Raw genomic sequence first — 19,564 nt, forward strand, 5'->3', positions numbered from 1 at the left:
ACTCCTATTGATTGGTTAGTCTGTTGTCATTAGTATCCTCTAACCTCATGACTCCTATTGATTGGTTAGTCTGTTGTCATTAGTATCCTCTAACCTCATGACTCCTATTGATTGATTGGTCTGTCATTAGTATCCTCTAACCTCATGACTCCTATTGATTGATTGGTCTGTTGTCATTAGTGTCCTCTAACCACATGACTCCTATTGATTGGTTAGTCTGTTGTCATTAGTATCCTCTAACCACATGACTCCTATTGATTGATTGGTCTGTCATTAGTATCCTCTAACCTCATGACGCCTATTGATTGATTGGTCTGTCATTAGTATCATCTAACCTCATGACTCCTATTGATTGGTTAGTCTGTTGTCATTAGTATCCTCTAACCACATGACTCCTATTGATTGGTTGGTCTGTCATTAGTATCCTCTAACCTCATGACGCCTATTGATTGATTGGTCTGTCATTAGTATCATCTAACCTCATGACTCCTATTGATTGGTTAGTCTGTTGTCATTAGTATCCTCTAACCACATGACTCCTATTGATTGATTGGTCTGTCATTAGTATCCTCTAACCTCATGACTCCTATTGATTGGTTAGTCTGTTGTCATTAGTATCCTCTAACCTCATGACTCCTGTTGATTGGTTAGTCTGTTGTCATTAGTATCCTCTAACCACATGACTCCTATTGATTGGTTAGTCTGTTGTCATTAGTATCCTCTAACCTCATGACGCCTATTGATTGGTTGGTTAGTCTGTTGTCATTAGTATCCTCTAACCTCATGACTCCTATTGATTTTGCTGCTGAAATCATCCAGTTTGTTGTTGTTGTTGATTAATATGATGTTCTCGTTAGCAGCAATGAGGTCCTCTGCTCTCTCCTGGCACTCCCTTTTTTGGCTTGGCTTTTTCAGAGCAACGACAAACTTGATATCACCGTCTTTGTGCATGTTTGGAGCTCATATCTTTTCATCCTCCGGAGGATGACTGTGAAAAGGCTTTGTATCAACAACAAAAAACCTTGGCTATGACCGAGGAGGAGCAAGAATGACCGAGGAGGAGCAAGAATGTCGGCCCGGTACTAAGTCTGTGACTGCGTCTCTACATCGTGAGCTACTTTTAACCAGGCCCTGGTCAAAAGTAGTGCACTAAATGGGGAAAAGGGTGCTGGTCTATAGTAGTGTACTAAATAGGAAATAGGGTGCTGGTCTATAGTAGTGTACTGAATAGGGTGCTGGTCAAAAGTAGTGTACTAAATAGGGAATAGGGTGCTGGTCAAAAGTAGTGTACTAAATAGGGAATAGGGTGCTGGTCTATAGTAGTGTACTGAATAGGGAATAGGGTGCTGGTCTATAGTAGTGTACTAAATAGGGAATAGGGTGCTGGTCTATAGTAGTGTACTAAATAGGGTGCTGGTCTATAGTAGTGTACTGAATAGGGTGCTGGTCTATAGTAGTGTACTGAATAGGGTGCTGGTCTATAGTAGTGTACTGAATTGGGTGCTGGTCTATAGTAGTGTACTGAATAGGGTGCTGGTCTATAGTAGTGTACTGAATAGGGTGCTGGTCTATAGTAGTGTACTGAATAGGGTGCTATTTGGAACTGTCTGTCGTGTAAATTCTAAAGCCCATTTTGAAAGTAAATGTTCCCGCGTTGGTCGGAGACGGCATTCATGTCGACAGACAAGCAGGCTGTGGCTAGCAGGCTGTGGCTAGCAGGCTGTGGCTAGCACTGTGGCTAGCAGGCTGTGGCTAGCACTGTGGCTAGCAGGCTGTGGCTAGCACTGTGGCTAGCAGGCTGTGGCTAGCACTGTGGCTAGCAGGCTGTGGCTAGCAGGCTGTGACAAGCAGGCTGTGGCTAGCAGGCTGTGACAAGCAGGCCGTGGCAAGCAGGCCGTGGCAAGCAGGCCGTGGCAAGCAGGCCGTGGCAAGCAGGCCGTGGCTAGCAGGCCGTGGCTAGCAGGCCGTGGCTAGCAGGCCGTGGCTAGCAGGCCGTGGCTAGCAGGCCGGCCGGCTGTGCGTACTAGCCGGCTGTACTATGACTGTGCATTCAGAGTTGATGGTTTATTTAATCACTCCAGTCTGATAAGCAGGGAGTAGCACAGCAGTGGGATTCGTCCTGCTGGTGTTCTGCTGTTCTGATTGGTTCACTCCAATCATTCAGTCCATAACCTGGTAAACAAATTCATCCTGCTGGTGTTCTGATTGGTTCACTCCAATCATTCAGTCCATGACCTGGTAAACAGATTCGTCCTGCTGTTGTTCTGATTGGTTCACTCCAATCATTCAGTCCATGACCTGGTAAACAGATTCATCCTGCTGGTGTTCTGATTGGTTCACTCCAATCATTCAGTCCATGACCTGGTAAACAGATTCATCCTGCTGGTGTTCTGATTGGTTCACTCCAATCATTCAGTCCATGACCTGGTAAACTGATTCGTCCTGCTGTTCTGCTGTTGTGGGACAAGATGATATTTTTCCATGTAAAATGTTCCATCCTAACATTAGGAATGTGTCGATGGCTTTGATTCCTTGTCAACCAGATGGAGAAGGGTTCGGCAATACGTTTGAAGTAGAGACTCCTGATATCAACACTAAGCGAAGGCAGATATAAGGATCCTGAACTAAATTTGAAGTTTTTGAAGAAACATTGTGCCTTGACGTTCCGTTTACCAACAGCTCACGTATCGTGACACACGGCTCTGTCTGAACAAATTCATGAAATTCACAATGACACTTTTTTTTTTCTCCCCCCTTCTTCACCCAGACAATTGACAGCAGCCAAATTGTATTTATTGGCTTTTCAACAACAACAAAAATGGACAAAAGCCGGCTACTGGAAAACCTTAGTGCTGACCCAGTTTTCAGCACAACTACCTCCATAATGGGTTTTCTGAAATCAAAGAACTAGTTTTGACGTTCTTCAGTTCCCGCTTTGCACAGGTGCTGCGCTCATGTGTTACCATGGTGACACACTTATACTTGTCTGTTTTTATGATGAGAATCATCATTCACACAATTTTAGACTTCTCAAATCAAATATAATCCGTGTGTCATCACTCTGTCTCCAACTGGCTCAATAGACCTCTGAATCACATCATTTGGAAAGGGCTGTCTGTCCTATATTTCTATATTGACTATAATTCAGCTCTCTCCACTGGGCTGCACTGTCTGGAGGGAGCAGGGCCCTCTGCCTTATCAATTCTCTCCAAGCTCAAGGACTGATAGGGAGGAATTACTTGTGTGTGATTCGGTAACATTGTAGTTGGAGGAATGAATTGCGGGCTTGTACTTTACCCTGTGTAGGTCACAGAGGGACAAAGGTCCTCCCTGATACCTGACGTGATACCTGTCATAGCTGGTGTGTGTGTGTGTGTGTGTGTGTGTGTGTGTGTGTGTGTACCTGTCATAGCTGATGTGTGTGTACCTGTCATAGCTGGTCTGTGTGTGTTTATGTACCTGTCATAGCTGATGCCGTGTCTGTGTGTGTGTACGTACATGCATGTCATAGCTGATACCTGGTGTGCGTGTGTGCGCTTGCACCTGTCATAGCTGGTGTGTGTGTGTGTGTGTGTGTGTGTGTGTGTGTGTGTACCTGTCATAGCTGATGTGTGTGTACCTGTCATAGCTGGTCTGTGTGTGTTTATGTACCTGTCATAGCTGATGCCGTGTCTGTGTGTGTGTACGTACATGCATGTCATAGCTGATACCTGGTGTGCGTGTGTGCGCTTGCACCTGTCATAGCTGGTGTGTGTGTGTGTGTGTGTGTGTGTGTGTGTGTGTGTGTGTACCTGTCATAGCTGATGTGTGTGTACCTGTCATAGCTGATGGTGTGTGTGTGTGTGTGTGTACGTACATGCATGTCATAGCTGATACCTGGTGTGCGCTTGCAGCTGTCATAGCTGGTGTGTGTGTGTACCTGTCATAGCTGATACCTGTTGTGTGTGTGTGTGCGCGTGCACCTGTCATAGCTGGTGTGTGTGTGTGCACCTGTCATAGCTGGTGTGTGTACCTGTCATAGCTGGTGTGTGTGTGTGTACCTGTCATAGGCTAAACAGAACCACCTGTGTGTTGTCTGGTCCTGGTGGTGGCTGGGTTCTGCTCCACCACGAGCCTGCACCTTGCCGTGGCTCTTGTTCCCTGGTAACGGCAGCGGTTGCTGGGTGACTTGGTGATGAGAGCATTTTGACCCAGTGTTCAGAATGATGCCCAGATATATGGAGAGACCTTGGTCTCCAACACACACACACACACACACACACACACACACACACACACACACACACACACATGACAGGTGCACACACCAGCTATGACAGGTACACACACACACACCAGCTATGACAGGTGCACACACCAGCTATGACAGGTACACACACACACACACACACACACACACACCAGCTATGACAGGTACACACACACACACCAGGGTTTCCATTAGGAAAATGCTGCACCGGACATTTTGACCGACATGCGACTCCCGTAATGAGGCGGCCAATAAAACCTCCATCCTGAAGCTCTCTCTGTTCAACATGACAACATGGTGGGAGGGACACCTCCATCCTGGAGCTCTCTCTGTTCAACATGATAACATGGTGGGAGGGACACCTCCATCCACACCCTGGAGCTCTCTCTGTTCAACATGATAACATGGTGGGAGGGACACCTCCATCCACACCCTGGAGCTCTCTCTGTTCAACATGATAACATGGTGGGAGGGACACCTCCATCCTGGAGCTCTCTCTGTTCAACATGATAACATGGTGGGAGGGACACCTCCATCCTGAAGCTCTCTCTGTTCAACATGACAACATGGTGGGAGGACACCTCCATCCACACCCTGGAGCTCTCTCTGTTCAACATGATAACATGGTGGGAGGACACCTCCATCCTGGAGCTCTCTCTGTTCAACATGGTAACATGGTGGGAGGACACCTCCATCCACACTCTGAAGCTCTCTCTGTTCAACATGGTAACATGGTGGGAGGGACACCTCCATCCTGGAGCTCTCTCTGTTCAACATGACAACATGGTGGGAGGACACCTCCATCCACACCCTGGAGCTCTCTCTGTTCAACATGATAACATGGTGGGAGGGACACCTCCATCCTGGAGCTCTCTCTGTTCAACATGACAACATGGTGGGAGGGACACCTCCATCCTGGAGCTCTCTCTGTTCAACATGACAACATGGTGGGAGGGACACCTCCATCCACACCCTGGAGCTCTCTCTGTTCAACATGGTAACATGGTGGGAGGGACACCTCCATCCACACCCTGGAGCTCTCTCTGTTCAACATGGTAACATGGTGGGAGGGACACCTCCATCCACACCCTGAAGCTCTCTCTGTTCAACATGACAACATGGTGGGAGGGACACCTCCATCCTGGAGCTCTCTCTGTTCAACATGATAACATGGTGGGAGGGACACCTCCATCCTGGAGCTCTCTCTGTTCAACATGACAACATGGTGGGAGGGACACCTCCATCCACACCCTGGAGCTCTCTCTGTTCAACATGATAACATGGTGGGAGGACACCTCCATCCTGGAGCTCTCTCTGTTCAACATGGTAACATGGTGGGAGGGACACCTCCATCCTGGAGCTCTCTCTGTTCAACATGATAACATGGTGGGAGGGACACCTCCATCCACACCCTGGAGCTCTCTCTGTTCAACATGGTAACATGGTGGGAGGACACCTCCATCCTGAAGCTCTCTCTGTTCAACATGGTAACATGGTGGGAGGACACCTCCATCCACACCCTGAAGCTCTCTCTGTTCAACATGACAACATGGTGGGAGGGACACCTCCATCCTGGAGCTCTATCTGTTCAACATGATAACATGGTGGGAGGGACACCTCCCTCCACACCCTGAAGCTCTCTCTGGGGCTCTCTTTGTGTAGGAAATGTCCTTTTATCAGCTATTTTTAAAGAGGTGCTGAGGAGACAGGAATTCTGGGCTCAGCATGATTTAGAAATTCTGATTTAGCAATTTCTCTCTCTGGCCCACCATCCTAACAGGCAGGCCAAGTGTGTGTGTGTGAGAGAGAGAGCGAGCCAGGTCACAGGCAGGCTGGAGGTAGCATGACTGTTGTCCCAGCAGGAAGTTCCTGTTGTACTCTGTTCTCTTATCACTCCTGCTGCTAAACACACACTCACTCACACTACTTACTGTCATTACTTGTTTCTCCTAGAACAGCCATTCCCAAACTGAGGTATGCAACCTGCCTGGCCCAGCTCCTGGTATATGTCCGTTACGTTTATGGGGGGTCAATTAAGGAAGACAACCCTCTTCCGCAAACCACTGGAAACCAGGAGGTGCACTGCAGCATCCACCTAGAGGCTCTTGCTGCCAAGGGAATGACTGACGGCTTGAAAGACGTTTTGGACACTACAGTGAAAATTATTAACTTTTGTTAACTTCTCATTAGCGGGATAATTTATCAACAACCGCTGAATTGCAAAGCGCACATTCAAATAATATTCATGAAATCATAAGTGCAATATAGCAAAACGCAGCTTAGATTTTTGCTAATCCACCTGTCGAAAGCAATCCAAGCGTTTGTAAGTTTATCGATAACTAGACAAAACATTATGAACACCTAGCATCAAAGTAGCTTGGTCCCGAAAATCAGAAAAGCAATAAAATTAATCGTTTATCTTTGATGATCTTCGGATGTTTTCACTCACGAGACTCCCAGTTACACAACAAATGTTCCTTTTGTTCCATAAAGATTATTTTTATATCCAAAATAACTCTGTTTGTTTGGCACGTTGTGTTCAGAAATCCACAGGCTCGAGCGGTCACGACAACGCAGACAAATTCCAAATAGTATCCGTAATGTCTACAGAAACATGTCAAATGTTTTTTTTATAATCAATCCTCAGGTTTTTAAAATATAGAATCGATAATATATCACCCGACAGTCTCTTTTTCAGTAGGAGAGGGAGAGTCAATGGCTGCCCCACACTGTGTTGCGCAAGCAAAACTCATGCGAACACTCAGCTATCCACTGACGCAATGTTATCTTTCTCGCTCATTTTTCAAAATAAAAACCTGAAACTATGTCTGAAGACTGACACCTTGAGGAAGCGATAGGAAAAGGAATCTGGTTGATATCCCTTTAAATGGAGCGAAGGCGGGCTATGGAACAACATGGAGCTTTCAAAATAGAAGCCACTTCCTGGTTTGATTTTCCTCTGGGTTTTTTTGTTGTTGCAGGTTTTCGCCTGCAATATCAGTTATGTTATACTCAGACAATATTTTGACAGTTTTGGAAATTTTAGTGTTTTCTATCCTAATCTGTCAATTATATGCATATTCTAGCATCTGGTCCTGAGAAATAGGCTGTTTACTTTGGGAACGTTATTTTTCCAAACGTAAAAATAGTGCCCCGTAGTGCCCCGTAGTGCCCCGTAGTGCCCCGTAGCTGAGAGGATAAAGCAAGGCCCCTGAACTCATGTATTTTCTGCACTATGCAATGATATGGGCAGCGACCATGTAACCGTTTTACAACATACTGAGGTACGCTGGTTATCAAGGGGCAAAGTATTGACCCATTTTTTTTTTTAAATCGAGAGATTAGCTTAATGTTTTCTTTACTGACCATAATTTTCACTTCTCTGACCGCTTGGATGATGACAAGTTTCTCACACGACTGGCCTATCTGGGTGATGTTTATTCTAGCCTGAATAATCTGAATCTAGGATTACAGGGACTATATTGAACTATATTCAATGTGCGGGACAAAATTGAGGCTATGATTAAGAAGTTGGAGCTCTTCTGTCTGCATTAACAAGGACAACACACCAGTCTTTTTGTGTGTGTGCAAATGAACTCAAGTTTACCGACAAATGTGATATAGCGTGGATTTGTTATCCCTTTCGTGACCTGCCTCCAGTCCACTTACCGATATCTGAACAAGAGAGACTCATCGAAAATTGCAACAAGCGGTTCTGTGTAAATTGAATTGAATCAGAAGCCACTGCCAGATTTCTGGATTGGGCTGCACTCGAGAGTATCCTGCCTTGGCAAATCGCGCCGTTACGATGCCCTTTGCAACCCTGTGCCGATGTGAGAGTGGTTTTATGGCCCTCACTAGCCTGAACACTAAATACAGGCACACATGGTGTGAGAGTGGTTTTACGGCCCTCACTAGCCTGAACACTAAATACAGGCACACATGGTGTGAGAGTGGTTTTACGGCCATCACTAGCCTGAACACTAAATACAGGCACACATGGTGTGAGAGTGGTTTTACGGCCCTCACTAGCCTGAACACTAAATACAGGCACACATGGTGTGAGAGTGGTTTACGGCCATCACTAGCCTGAACACTAAATACAGGCACACATGGTGTGAGAGTGGTTTTACGGCCATCACTAGCCTGAACACTAAATACAGGCACACATGGTGTGAGAGTGGTTTTACGGCCATCACTAGCCTGAACACTAAATACAGGCACACATGGTGTGAGAGTGGTTTTACGGCCATCACTAGCCTGAACACTAAATACAGGCACACATGGTGTGAGAGTGGTTTTACGGCCATCACTAGCCTGAACACTAAATACAGGCACACATGGTGTGAGAGTGGTTTTACGGCCATCACTAGCCTGAACACTAAATACAGGCACACATGGTGTGAGAGTGGTTTTACGGCCCTCACTAGCCTGAACACTAAATACAGGCACACATGGTGTGAGAGTGGTTTTACGGCCATCACTAGCCTGAACACTAAATACAGGCACACATGGTGTGAGAGTGGTTTTACGGCCATCACTAGCCTGAACACTAAATACAGGCACACATGGTGTGAGAGTGGTTTTACGGCCATCACTAGCCTGAACACTAAATACAGGCACACATGGTGTGTGGAAAATGATTTAAGACTGACACCTCCTCCAATACAACTCAACATTATAGAGTTACGTTCATCCTTTCAAACACACCCTTCTCATTAACCTGTGGTGAGTTATTCACCATTTTTGATGAACAAATAAAGTTTTATATGTAAGATGGTTAAATAAAGAGCACAATTATTGATTTTATTATATTATTATTTGTGCCCTGGTCCTATAAGAGCTCTTTGTCACTTCCCACGAGCCGGGTTGTGACAAAAATGATGGTAAAAATTATATCCATAAACAACATTGTATATTTTTTTATAGTGAAATGAGACACGAAAAACAGAACTTGAGCGTGCATAACTATTCACCCCCCCAATGTTAATACTGTGTTGAGCCACCTTTTGCTGCAATTAAAGCTGCAAGTCTCTTTGGGTATATCTCTATAAGCTTGGCACATCTAGTCACTGGGATTTTGCCCATTCTTCAAGGCAAAACTGCTCCAGCTCCTTCATGTTGGATGGGTTCTGCTGGTGTACAGCGATCTTTAAGTCATACCACAGATTATCAATTGGATTGAGGTCTCACTCTGCCCTGTGTCCCCTGGTAACTGTAGTTCCCACCTTGACCCTTGTCTCACTCTGCCCCGTGTCCCCTGGTAATTGTAGTTCCCACCTTGACCCTTATCTCACTCTGCCCCGTGTCCCCTGGTAATTGTAGTTCCCACCTTGACCCGTGTCTCACTCTGCCCCGTGTCCCCTGGTAATTGTAGTTCCCACCTTGACCCTTGTCTCACTCTGCCCCGTGTCCCCTGGTAACTGTAGTTCCCACCTTGACCCTTGTCTCACTCTGCCCCGTGTCCCCTGGTAATTGTAGTTCCCACCTTGACCCTTGTCTCACTCTGCCCTGCGCCCCCTGGTAATTGTAGTTAAGCTAGCCCAGGTTTATGTAACACCTCTCTTCCTTTAAGTAACCAGCCCAGCGCTGAGCATGCCTGGAAAATTGGATGACCGCGGTAACGACGTTTCTCATTCTTTCATGCGTGTCTCCTCTCCAGAGCTACCATGTTCCACCTAGACTTCGTGTTCTCTCTCCCTGTGTGTGACGTCACTGGGCCGTGGGTTACTATGTAGGCGTGATTTGTGGGTTTGATGCTGAATACCGTGTTTTGTGTAAATGGGTTCTAAGATACGCTGTAATATGTTGGTTTGCTGGTTTTGTGTTGCAGTGCAAGACTGCAGTGTCCTGAGTCGGACACACGGACAGAATACTGTAAACGGTGCTAGCAACTAGCCAGGGAGTTCTGCAGAGTTGTTAAATGTTTTCTCTCTTCCTCTTCCTCTCCCTGCTCTCTCTTTCCCGCTCTTCCCTAGGATCCTTCTGTAGGGTTTAATCAGTTTTACATTCCTGGGAGATTATTGAAATGGTATTGGGCTGGGTACAGGACATCTGCAGCAGTGCTATAGCTACTCTCTGCTCCCCCTCTCCCTTCCTCCCTCTTTCTCAGTCCTTTTCTCTTTCGTTCCCTCTGATCAGTGAAGTAGTGAAAGTTCATGTCTGTTTGTCAGTCAGTAAGGATTGTATGGTGTGAGAGCAAGATCCAGTACTCTCTCTCTCTCGCGGTGTGTCTCGTGCCCTCTGTCTCGCTCTCTCCACACCCCCTTCTCTGTCCTGGTGGGAGCCCCAGTCTTAAAGGCCCCTCAGTACTGGGCTTATTAAGAGGAGAGTCGTCCTCATGACTGTAAACTCTCTGGGGCTGTGACAGCTCCTGCAGGGCTTGATTTGTGTACTGTACCAGGCTGTGCTGTACACCACTGTACCAGGCTGTGCTGTACACCACTGTACCAGGCGGTGCTGCCCTATACACCACTGTACCAGGCTGTGCTGTACACCACTGTACCAGGCGGTGCTGCCCTATACACCACTGTACCGGGCGGTGCTGCCCTGTACACCACTGTACCAGGCGGTGCTGCCCTGTACACCACTGTACCAGGCGGTGCTGCGCTGTACACCACTGTACCAGGCGGTGCTGCCCTGTACACCACTGTACCAGGCGGTGCTGCCCTGTACACCACTGTACCAGGCGGTGCTGCCCTGTACACCACTACCAGGCGGTGCTGCCCTGTACTCGGCTGCAGAGAGAGTCAGCGGGAGGAGGAGCGAGTGAGCGAGAGAAAGTATGCAAGCTGTTACCAGTCAATAACGTGGCCTAGTGGTTGGATAAGACAGGTGGTAATGTTACAAGATGTCCAGGGTTCAGAGGTCATGGGTTTGTTGTGGCAGAGAAGCTGTGTGTTTACTCTTCCTCCCCTCTTCGTGGCTTTTTCTGCAGTGACAGGCGCCTGCCTAAGCTCTGCAGTGAGCTGAGACATGATATGACCTAAATAAACAAGTGTGGAGAGGGAGCGCGGGGGAGGGAGGGAGGGAGGGGGGAGCGGGCGGAAAGGAGCGAGGGACCGAGCGGGAGAGAGGGCAGGGCGATCCCAATGCTCTAACCACTAGGCTACCTGCCGAAATTGAGCACAGGTGCATCCTGTTTCCACTGATCATCCTTGAGATGTTTCTACAACTTGATCGGAGTCGACCTGTGGTAAATTAAATTGATTGGACATGATTTGCAAAGGCACACACCTGTCTATATAAGGTCCCACCGTTGGCAGTGCATGTCAGACCATGATGTTTTTCAAATTTGCAAAAATGTCTAAAAACATATTTTTGCTTAGTTATTATAGGGTGTTGTGTGTAGATTTGATGAGGGGGTACGATTTAATCACATTTTTAAAAGGCTGTAACGTAACAAAATGTGGCAAAAGTCAAGGGGTCTGAAAACTTTCCAAAAGCTCTGTACATAAATTAATTTACTCACATACAAGAACAAACAAAAACAGAAAACAAAACCTGAACATACAGTTTCCTCAACACAAGCCAAGCCAGGACTTCAACCCAGGCTGATGAAAAATAGCCATTGCCCTCTAGTGCAGAACCTGACATTATCTGCTTCCAGAAACCCTGTTAATTAAGAGGGTCTGTAAGTGGTCACGCGGTTTCAGCCAGGTTTTTAACGAATAGCCAAATTCATACTTTAGAAGAACGGTAGAAAAAAACGCTAACAGGAAGCACAGGGAAAACATGGCAGGGAAACAGGAAGCACAGGGGAACAGGATGCACAGGGAAAACATGGCAGGGGAACAGGAAGCACAGGGAAAACATGGCAGGGGAACAGGAAGCACAGGGAAAACATGGCAGGGGAACAGGAAGCACAGGGGAACAGGAAGCACAGGGAAAACATGGCAGGGGAACAGGAAGCACAGGGGAACAGGAAGCACAGGGAAAACATGGCAGGGAAACAGGAAGCACAGGGGAACAGGAAGCACAGGGAAAACATGGCAGGGAAACAGGAAGCACAGGGGAACAGGAAGCACAGGGAAAACATGGCAGGGAAACAGGAAGCACAGGGAAAACATGGCAGGAAAACAGGAAGCACAGGGAAACATGGCAGGGAAACAGGAAGCACAGGGAAACAGGAAGCACAGGGAAAACATGGCAGGGAAACAGGAAGCACAGGGAAACAGGAAGCACAGGGAAAACATGGCAGGGAAACAGGAAGCACAGGGAAAACATGGCAGGGGAACAGGAAGCACAGGGAAACAGGAAGCACAGGGAAAACATGGCAGGAAAACAGGAAGCACAGGGAAACATGGCAGGGGAACAGGAAGCACAGGGAAAGCATGGCAGGGAAACAGGAAGCACGGGGAAAACATGGCATGGGAAAACGCCTATAGATACAGGACTCTATGGGCTCTCCTATAGATACAGGACTCTATGGGCTCTCCTATAGATACAGGACTCTATGGGCTCTCCTATAGATACAGGACTCTATGGGCTCTCCTATAGATACAGGACTCTATGGGCTCTCCTATAGATACAGGACTCTATGGGCTCTCCTATAGATACAGGACTCTATGGGCTCTCCTATAGATACAGGACTCTATGGGCTCTCCTATAGATACAGGACTCTATGGGCTCTCCTATAGATACAGGACTCTATGGGCTCTCCTATAGATACAGGACTCTATGGGCTCTCCTATAGATACAGGACTCTATGGGCTCTCCTATAGATACAGGACTCTATGGGCTCTCCTATAGATACAGGACTCTATGGGCTCTCCTATAGATACAGGACTCTATGGGCTCTCCTATAGATACAGGACTCTATGGGCTCTCCTATATATACTGGACTCTATGGGCTCTCCAACAGATAACAGGACTCTATGGGCTCTCCAACAGATAACAGGACTCTATGGGCTCTCCAACAGATAACATGACTCTATGGGCTCTCCAACAGAAACAGGACTCTATGGGCTCTCCAACAGATAACAGGACTCTATGGGCTCTCCAACAGATACAGGACTCTATGGGCTCTCCAACAGATACAGGACTCTATGGGCTCTCCAACAGATACAGGACTCTATGGGCTCTCCAACAGATACAGGACTCTATGGGCTCTCCAACAGATACAGGACTCTATGGGCTCTCCAACAGATACAGGACTCTATGGGCTCTCCAACAGATACAGGACTCTATGGGCTCTCCAACAGATACAGGACTCGATGGGCTCTCCAACAGATACAGGACTCGATGGGCTCTCCAACAGATACAGGACTCGATGGGCTCTCCAACAGATACAGGACTCTATGGGCTCTCCAACAGATACAGGACTCTATGGGCTCTCCAACAGATACAGGACTCTATGGGCTCTCCAACAGATACAGGACTCGATGGGCTCTCCAACAGATACAGGACTCGATGGGCTCTCCAACAGATACAGGACTCGATGGGCTCTCCAACAGATACAGGACTCGATGGGCTCTCTAACAGATACAGGACTCTATGGGCTCTCCAATAGATACAGGACTCTATGGGCTCTCCAATAGATACAGGACTCGATGGGCTCTCCAACAGATACAGGACTCGATGGGCTCTCTAACAGATACAGGACTCTATGGGCTCTCCAACAGATACAGGACTCTATGGGCTCTCCAACAGATACAGGACTCGATGGGCTCTCTAACAGATACAGGACTCTATGGGCTCTCCAATAGATACAGGACTCTATGGGCTCTCCAATAAATACAGGACTCTATGGGCTCTCCAACAGATACAGAAATAAATGAAATCAAATGTATTTATATAGCCCTTCGTACATCAGCTGATATCTCAAAGTGCTGTACAGAAACCCAGCCTAAAACCCAAGCAAGCAATGCAGGAGTAGAAGCACGGTGGCTAGGAAAAACTCCCTAGAAAGGCCAAAACCTAGGAAGAAACCTAGAGAGGAACCAGGCTATGAGGGGTGGCCAGTCCTCTTCTGGCTGTGCTGGGTAGATAGGAACCAGGCTATGAGGGGTGGCCAGTCCTCTTCTGGCTGTGCTGGGTAGAGAGGAACCAGGCTATGAGGGGTGGCCAGTCCTCTTCTGGCTGTGCTGGGTAGAGAGGACCCAGGCTATGAGGGGTGGCCAGTCCTCTTCTGGCTGTGCTGGGTAGAGAGGAACCAGGCTATGAGGGGTGGCCAGTCCTCTTCTGGCTGTGCCGGGTGGAGATTATAAACCTAGAGAGGACCCAGGCTATGAGGGGTGGCCAGTCCTCTTCTGGCTGTGCTGGGTAGAGAGGAACCAGGCTATGAGGGGTGGCCAGTCCTCTTCTGGCTGTGCTGGGTAGAGAGGACCCAGGCTATGAGGGGTGGCCAGTCCTCTTCTGGCTGTGCCGGGTGGAGATTATAAACCTAGAGAGGAACCAGGCTATGAGGGGTGGCCAGTCCTCTCCTGGCTGTGCTGGGTAGAGTGGAACCAGGCTATGAGGGGTGGCCAGTCCTCTTCTGGCTGTGCCGGGTGGAGATTAGAAACCTAGAGAGGAACCAGGCTATGAGGGGTGGCCAGTCCTCTTCTGGCTGTGCTGGGTAGAGAGGACCCAGGCTATGAGGGGTGGCCAGTCCTCTTCTGGCTGTGCTGGGTAGAGAGGACCCAGGCTATGAGGGGTGGCCAGTCCTCTTCTGGCTGTGCTGGGTAGAGTGGAACCAGGCTATGAGGGGTGGCCAGTCCTCTTCTGGCTGTGCTGGGTAGAGTGGAACCAGGCTATGAGGGGTGGCCAGTCCTCTTCTGGCTGTGCTGGGTAGAGTGGAACCAGGCTATGAGGGGTGGCCAGTCCTCTTCTGGCTGTGCTGGGTAGAGTGGAACCAGGCTATGAGGGGTGGCCAGTCCTCTTCTGGCTGTGCTGGGTAGAGAGGACCCAGGCTATGAGGGGTGGCCAGTCCTCTTCTGGCTGTGCTGGGTAGAGTGGAACCAGGCTATGAGGGGTGGCCAGTCCTCTTCTGGCTGTGCTGGGTAGAGAGGACCCAGGCTATGAGGGGTGGCCAGTCCTCTTCTGGCTGTGCTGGGTAGAGAGGAACCAGGCTATGAGGGGTGGCCAGTCCTCTTCTGGCTGTGCTGGGTAGAGAGGAACCAGGCTATGAGGGGTGGCCAGTCCTCTTCTAGCTGTGCCGGGTAGAGATTATAAACCTAGAGAGGACCCAGGCTATGAGGGGTGGCCAGTCCTCTTCTGGCTGTGCCGGGTGGAGATTATAAACCTAGCGAGGAACCAGGCTATGAGGGGTGGCCAGTCCTCTTCTGGCTGTGCCGGGTGGAGATTATAAACCTAGAGAGGAACCAGGCTATGAGGGGTGGCCAGTCCTCTTCTGGCTGTGCTGGGTAGAGAGGAACCAGGCTATGAGGGGTGGCCAGTCCTCTTCTGGCTGTGCCGGGTGGAGATTATAAACCTAGAGAGGACCCAGGCTATGAGGGGTGGCCAGTCCTCTTCTGGCTGTGCCGGGTGGAGATTATAAACCTAGCGAGGAACCAGGCTATGAGGGGTGGCCAGTCCTCTTCTGGCTGTGCTGGGTAGAGAGGAACCAGGCTATGAGGGGTGGCCAGTCCTCTTCTGGCTGTGCTGGGTAGAGAGGAACCAGGCTATGAGGGGTGGCCAGTCCTCTTCTGGCTGTGCTGGGTAGAGAGGAACCAGGCTATGAGGGGTGGCCAGTCCTCTTCTGGCTGTGCTGGGTAGAGTGGAACCAGGCTATGAGGGGTGGCCAGTCCTCTTCTGGCTGTGCTGGGTAGAGTGGAACCAGGCTATGAGTGGTGGCCAGTCCTCTTCTGGCTGTGCTGGGTAGAGAGGAACCAGGCTATGAGGGGTGGCCAGTCCTCTTCTGGCTGTGCTGGGTAGAGAGGAACCAGGCTATGAGGGGTGGCCAGTCCTCTTCTGGCTGTGCTGGGTAGAGAGGACCCAGGCTATGAGGGGTGGCCAGTCCTCTTCTGGCTGTGCCGGGTAGAGAGGACCCAGGCTATGAGGGGTGGCCAGTCCTCTTCTGGCTGTGCCGGGTGGAGATTATAAACCTAGAGAGGAACCAGGCTATGAAGGGTGGCCAGTCCTCTTCTGGCTGTGCTGGGTAGAGTGGAACCAGGCTATGAGGGGTGGCCAGTCCTCTTCTGGCTGTGCTGGGTAGAGTGGAACCAGGCTATGAGGGGTGGCCAGTCCTCTTCTGGCTGTGCTGGGTAGAGAGGAACCAGGCTATGAGGGGTGGCCAGTCCTCTTCTAGCTGTGCCGGGTAGAGTGGAACCAGGCTATGAGGGGTGGCCAGTCCTCTTCTGGCTGTGCTGGGTAGAGTGGAACCAGGCTATGAGGGGTGGCCAGTCCTCTTCTGGCTGTGCTGGGTAGAGTGGAACCAGGCTATGAGGGGTGGCCAGTCCTCTTCTGGCTGTGCTGGGTAGAGAGGAACCAGGCTATGAGTGGTTATAATCTCCAGTCCTAGAGATTATAACAGAACATATATAGATTGCATCCCTCTCTATTTCTCATAACTTAAATGTGCCACAAAGAGGAATATGTATCTTGTATAGAACGCACAACAAAAGCCAAATGGCTAAATCATTACTGGTTTTGTTTGCACAGGAAACGTGGACTGTTCCGGCGTCTTCAAAGCCTCCAGGGTTAAATATTTGTTCGTGTTTCATATGTTTTGGGGGCGTCACGGCGATGATGACTGCCGCGGAAACACTGGTTCTCTGCAACTTGACTGACTTCCTTCCCCACCGTAGAACACGCCCACAGGGTGGTTAGAGCTGCTGGTGTAATTCTTCCTGTCTTTTATCTAGTGGCATCCTCTCATACACTGCTCTCTCTCTCTGTCTCTCTGTCTTTCTGTCTCTCTGTCTCTCTGTCTCTCTGTCTCTCTGTCGCTCTCTCGCTCTCTCGCTCTCTCGCTCTCTCGCTCTCTCGCTCTTCTCTCGCTCTTCTCTCGCTCTTGTCTCTTCGTGCCGTTTTCCCCCTCTCCCTTCTCGCTCCCTCTTTCCCCCTCTCCTTCTCGCTCCCTCTTTCCCCCTCTCCCTTCTCGCTCCCTCTTTCCCCCTCTCCCTTCTCGCTCCCTCTTTCCCCCTCTCCCTTCTCGCTCCCTCTTTCCCCCTCTCCCTTCTCGCTCCCTCTTTCCCCCTCTCCCTTCTCGCTCCCTCTTTCCCCCTCTCCCTTCTCGCTCCCTCTTTCCCCCTCTCCCTTCTCGCTCTCTCTTCTCTCGCTCTTGTCTCTTCTCGCGCCCTTTCCCCCCTCTCCCTTCTCGCGCCCTTTCCCCCTCTCCCCTTCCCCCTCGCCCTTTCCCCCCCTCTCCCTTCTCGCCCCTCTTTCCCCCTCTCCCTTTCCCCCTTTCCCCCCTCTCGCGCCCTCTTTCCCCCCTCTCGCGCCCTCTTTCCCCCTCTTCTTTCCCCCCTCGCCCCTTTCCCCCTTCCCTCTCCCCTCTTTCACCCCTCTCTCGCCCCTCTTTCCCCCTCTCCTCTCCTGCCCTCTTTCCCCCCTTCTCCTCGCCCTCTTTCCCCCTTTCCCCCTCCCTTCTCGCGCCCTCTTTCCCCCTCTCCTCTTTCCCCCTCTCCCTTCTCCCCCCTCTTTCCCCCTCTCGCGCCCTCTTTCCCCCTCTCTTCTCGCGCCCTTCTCTTTTTCCCCCTCTCGCGCCCTCCCTCCCCCCTCTTTCCCCCTCCTCGCGCCCTCTTTCCCCCCCCCCTTTCTTTCCCCCCCCCTCTCCTCTTTCTCTCGCTCCCTTTTCCCCCTCTTTCCCCCCTTTCCCCCTCTCCTTCTCGCCCTTTCTCTCCGCCCTCTTTCCCCCTCTCCTCTGCCCTCTTTCCCCCTCTCCCTTCTCCGCCCTCTTTCCCCCTCTCCTTCTCGCGCCCTCTTTCCCCCCTCTCGCGCCCTCTTTCCCCCCTCTCGCGCCCTCTTTCCCCCCCTCTCCCTTCTCGCCCCCTTTCCCCCTTCTTCTGCCCCTTTCCCCCTCTCTTTCCCCCTCCTCCCTTCTCGCGCCCTCTTTCCCCCCTCTCCCTTCTCGCGCCCTCTTTCCCCCTCTTTCCTTCTCGCGCCCTCTTTCCCCCCTCTTTCCCCCTTCTCCCCTCTTTCCCCCTCCTTTCCCCCTCTTCTCGCGCCCCCCTCTCTTTCCCCCCCCCTCTCCCTTCTCGCCCCTCTCGCCCCCCCTCTCTTTCCCCCTCTCGCGCCCTCTTTCCCCCTTCTCGCGCCCTCTTTCCCCCTTCTCGCGCCCTCTTTCCCCCTCTCCCCTTCTCGCGCCCTCTTTCCCCCCTCTCCCTTCTCGCGCCCTCTTTCCCCCCTCTCGCGCCCTCTTTCCCCCCTCTCGCGCCCTCTTTCCTCCCTCCCCCCTCGCCCCTCTTTCCCCCTCTCGCGCCCTCTTTCCCCCTCCCCTTCTCGCCCTGCTTCCCCCCCCCCTTCTCGCCCCTCTTTCCCCCCTCTTTCCCCCCCTCTTTCCCCCTCTCGCGCCCTCTTTCCCCCTCTCGCGCCCTCTTTCCCCCCTCTTTCCCCCCTCTCGCGCCCTCTTTCCCCCTCCCCCTCTTTCCCCCTCTCCCCTTCTCGCCCTCTTTCCCCCTCTCGCCCTCTTTCCCCTCCCTCTTTCCCCCTCTCTCGCCCTCTTTCTTTCCCCCCTCTCGCGCCCCTTTCTCCCCTCTTTCCCCCCCTCTTTCCCTCCCCCTCTTTCCCCCTCTCGCGCCCTCTTTCCCCCTCTCGCGCCCTCTTTCCCCCTCTTTCCCCCCCCTTCTCGCGCCCTCTTTCCCCCCTCTCCCCCTCTCGCCCTCTTTCCCCCCTCTCGCGCCCTCTTTCCCCCTCTTTCCCCCTCTGCGCCCTCTTTCCCCCTCTCGCGCCCTCTTTCCCCTCTCTTTCCCCCTTCTCGCCCCCCTCTTTCCTCCCTCTCCGCCCTCTTTCCCCCTCTCCCCTCTTTCCCCCTTTTTCCCCTTCTCCCCCTCTTTCCCCCTTTCTCCCTTCTCGCCTTTCCCCCTCTTTCCCCTTCCCCTCTTTCCCCCTCTCTCGCCCTCTTTCCCCTTCTCTCCCTCTTTCCCCCTCTCTTTCCTCCCTTCTTTCTCCCCTCTTTCCCCCTCTCGCGCCCTCTTTCTCCCTTCTCGCGCCCTCTTTCTCCCTTCTCTTCTCGCCCCCCTCTTTTTCTCCCTTCTCGCCCTCTTTCCCTCTTTCTCCCTTCTCGCGCCCTCTTTCTCCTTCTCGCGCCCTCTTTCTCCCTTCTCGCGCCCTCTTTCTCCCTCCCCCCTCTCCTTCTCGTGCCCTCTTTCCCCCTCTTCCCCCTCTCCTTCTCGTGCCCTCTTTCCCCCTTCTTCCCCTCTTTCCCCCCCTCTCCCTTCTCGTGCCCTTTTC

The 19,564-nt window shown here is 50.9% G+C and overlaps 1 protein-coding gene across 2 annotated transcripts in view; it reads left to right on the forward strand.

Annotated features, from left to right (window-relative positions):
• LOC118373481 (protein numb homolog) overlaps positions 1–19,564 on the forward strand; it is a 109,655-nt gene that overhangs the window by 13,596 nt on the left and 76,495 nt on the right. The gene's annotated exons all lie outside the window — the stretch shown is intronic.

The sequence above is a fragment of the Oncorhynchus keta genome, chromosome 35 (assembly GCF_023373465.1).
Source record: "Oncorhynchus keta strain PuntledgeMale-10-30-2019 chromosome 35, Oket_V2, whole genome shotgun sequence".
NCBI lineage: Eukaryota > Metazoa > Chordata > Actinopteri > Salmoniformes > Salmonidae > Oncorhynchus > Oncorhynchus keta.